This window comes from Hylobates moloch, unplaced genomic scaffold, assembly GCF_009828535.3.
Source record: "Hylobates moloch isolate HMO894 unplaced genomic scaffold, HMol_V3 SCAFFOLD_9, whole genome shotgun sequence".
Lineage (NCBI taxonomy): Eukaryota > Metazoa > Chordata > Mammalia > Primates > Hylobatidae > Hylobates > Hylobates moloch.
The window spans coordinates 82,867,533-82,871,259 of record NW_026652284.1 but is presented as its reverse complement, the minus strand read 5'-3'; the positions used below and the strand labels follow the sequence as shown (position 1 = coordinate 82,871,259).

At 46.5% G+C, this 3,727-nt stretch overlaps 1 pseudogene; it reads right to left on the bottom strand.

Annotated features, from left to right (window-relative positions):
• Window positions 1-964: 964 nt before the first annotated feature.
• On the bottom strand, window positions 965-1,434 carry LOC116813487 (small ribosomal subunit protein uS19-like; annotated as a pseudogene).
• Between the last annotated feature and the right edge of the window lie 2,293 nt (window positions 1,435-3,727).

The following is a 3,727-nucleotide window of genomic DNA, read 5'->3' as shown; positions in this document are numbered from 1 at the left end:
ATGTGTATGTTGTGTTGTATTGTGTTGGGCAGGGAGGGACTGGTGAAAAACTTTGACTATGATCCATTAGAAATATTCTCTTGCTGACAACAGAAATTAATCATTGCCACGGCATTGAAATTCCAACAGTTGGCTGAGGCTTTTAAACACCTACAGCCCTTTTTGACCCTTTGATGGAAGCTGTGTCCTCTCGATTCTGGGGGGGGAAATGCACATACACAGTTTGACATATAATTTCAGGGGTGTTGTAGCCCTTAGGTGAAGAGTCTGCACTGCTGCAGAATATCATGTGGTTGGCTTGTTCTGACCTTTAGAACAGTTAAGTAGAAATGCATAACAGAGAGACCAAGAAGACTTGTTAAAATAAAATATAAATACAACCTTCTCTTGGAAGAAAGAAGGTTCGGACTCTCAATCTGTGTGTGTGTGTGTGTGTGTGTGTGTGTGTGTGTGTGTGTGTGTGTGTGTGTAACTGTTGAAGCCCTAAAAAAAATAAGCACAGCTTCTCACGAGCTCTCAGTTTGCCTCCTGAACTGTAATGTAAACAAGTCAGATCATTCTGGGAAACTTGAGACTTAGGGAGCCCAGTTTCTGCCAGTGTAAATGCCAGCATTCGGGTCCTTGAAATGAGCCTCCCTCAGCCTGGAGCAGGAAATTTAGAGAAACACGTTGGGCCTTGCAGAAGGACTGCTCTGTTTGCTCTCCCTGCAGGGACCATGCGGTGGGCAGACTTTGGTCAGGATGAGCAGCTTGCTCAGGGCACGGCCAGCCTCCAACATTCCTTGCTGGAAGGCCTTGGGGATTCACCCAACCTCCCTAATGGGGACAGAGTCTTCCCATCCAACGCCCAGGCAGTCCTCTTTTCCCTGCCGACCTTAGGCTGGGATTAAGATGGTTTTTTATTTATTTATTTATTTATTTATTTATTTATTTATTTATTTATTTATTTTGGAACCATGTGCGCCTTTATTAGCTGAACCACTACTTGAGAGGGATGAAGCGGGAGGAGTGGGTGACCCCGATGCCAGGCCGGCCGTGCTTTACTGGCTTGTAGGTGATGGAGAACTCGCCTAGGTAGTGGCCGATCATCTCGGGCTTGATCTCCACCTGGTTGAAGGTCTTGCCGTTGTAGACGCCCACCATGCTGCCCACCATCTCGGGCAGGATGATCATGTCCCGCAGGTGCGTCTTCACCACTTCCGGCTTCTCCATGGGCGGCGCCTCCTTCTTGGCCTTGCGCAGGCGCTTCAGCTGGGAGTGCTGCTTCCGCCGCAGGCCCCGGTTCCGCCGCCGCCGCTGGCGCGCACTGTACAGCTACATCAGCTGCTCGTAGGACATGTCCAGCAGTTGGTCCAGGTCCACGCCGCGGTAGGTGAACTTGCGGAAGGTCCGCTTCTTCTTCTGCTCTACTTCTGCCATCTTGCCGGATCCTCAGAAAAGCAAGATGGTTTTTTAAACTAAATTTCCTTTATTTATTTATCTATCTATCTATTTATTTATTTATTTATTTATTTATTTATTTAGAGACAAGGTCTCACTCTGTCAGCCAGGCTGGAGTACAGTGGTACAATTATAGCTCACTGCAACCTCAAACTCCTTGGCTCAAGCAATCCTCCTGCCTCAGCCTCCCCAGTAGCTAGCACTACAGGCATGCACCACCATACCCGGATCTTTTTTTTTGTAAAGATGGGGGTCTTGGCCAGGTGCAGTGACTCACACCCGTAATCCCAGCACTTTGGAAGGCCGAGGTGGGTGGATCACCTGAGGACAGGAGTTTGAGACCAGCCTGGCCAACATGGTGAAACTCTGCCTCTACTAAAAATACAAAAATTAGCTGGGCCTGATGGCCGGTGCCTGTAATCCCAGCTACTTGAGAGGCTGAGGCAGGAGAATCGCTTGAACCCGGGAGGAAGAGGTTGCAGTGAGCTGAGATGGCGACACTACACTCCAGCCTGAGTGACAGAGCGAGACACAGTCTCAAAAAAAAAAAAGATGGGGAGTCTCACTATGTTGGCCAGGCTGATCTCAAACTCCTAGCCTCAAGCAATTCTCCTACCTCAGCCTCCAAAAATGCTGGGATTACGGGTGTGAGCCAGCGTTCCTGGCTCTAAACATTTTTTTTTTAAATCATTTTGGTCTGGAGACAGGATACGTCATTTAAAAAACCATTTTGGTATTTGGAGTTTATTAATTTCTTTCAAGTAAAGAAAAATAGAGAAAATTTAATTTTTTTTTTTTTTACATAGAGTCTCACTCTGTGGCCCAGGCTGGAGTACAGTGGCGCGATCTCAGCTCACTGCAACCTCCACCTCCCGGGTTCAAGCAATTCTCCTACCTCAGCCTCCCAAGTAGCTGAGATTACAGTTGCACGCCACCATGCCCAGCTAATTTTTGTATTTTTAGTAGAGAAGGGGTTTCACTATGTGGCCAGACTGGTCTTGAACTCCTGACCTCAGGTGATCCGCCCATCTCGGCCTCCCAAAGTGCTGGGTTTAATTTTAACTTTTAAAACAATTCCGATAATATTTAGGTCTGCTGCATCTTTTCTAGTTGACGCAAACATCTGTTGAGTTGGAGTGACGAACTGCCAGCACCCCCAGAGCACTGAGCTTCTTGTCAAGCAAGCTTGTTGGCAGGGCTGTGGCCAAAACACTAGGGGATGCATTTGACATTTAGAGGAAACTTAATCACTTCCAAAGACCCAAAGTCAGATGTAGCCTTAAATATTTTATACAAAAAATATTTGAAAAAAAAGGTGACTTGGCAATAAATCACAGCATGGTACTCATTAAGGTTACTAGCTGACTCATTAAAGTTGAAATAATGATCCAGTTGTCAAGATATAGATACAGATATAGATATAGATACAGATATAGATAATTATTGTTGTTGTTTTTAACCTGTTCTGTAACTTTGCCAGGGGGAATTGTTTGGGGATTAGATAAAACCAGAAGGACCCTAAAGCACAATAAGCTCAATTCAAATCCAGGGAAGTGAGGGGCCATGGGACACTAACACAGGGCCCTCACTCCACTTATGTTGAAACAATTAAAAAAAATTTTTTTGAGACAGGGTCTTGCTTTATCACCCAGCCTCAGATGCACTGGTGCAATCACAGCTCACTATGGCCTGGAACTCCCAGGCTCAAGCAATTCTCCTGCCACAGCCTCCCAAGTAACTGGGAGGTGTGCACCACCATGCCCAGCTAATTTTTTTTATTTTTTGTAGAAATGGGGTCTCGCTATGTTGCCCAGACTGTTCTCAAACTCTGGGGCTCAAGCAATCCTCCCACCTCAGCCTCCCAAAGTGCTGAGATTACAAGCGTGAGCCACTGCGCCAGGCAAAATAAGAAAAATTAACGCCTCCATTCCTATAGCAATGTAACTCTCTTTAAAAATTCCACCTCTGCAGATGGGGGCGGATCTTTAAAAATTCCTTGTCTATAGACAGGCTTTGGCTCCTGGGCCTCCCCGGAATCTCCTGCAGGAGTTCTTGTTCAGAAACCTTTGCGGCAAACGCACACAGCACTCGGGTGCCAGCTCTCCCGTGAAAACATCTCTACCCCAAAGAGACTATCCAGAGTGGCCCTCCTCTTGCCTTCATTTTGCTTACAGGCTCCATTCTGTTAAATTTGGAAGCCGGGGCAGACGTCAGTGACTCCTTTCTAGAGCTGTGGTTCTCACACTTGAGCTTTAGAATCATCTGGAGGGTTTATTAAAACCTAGAC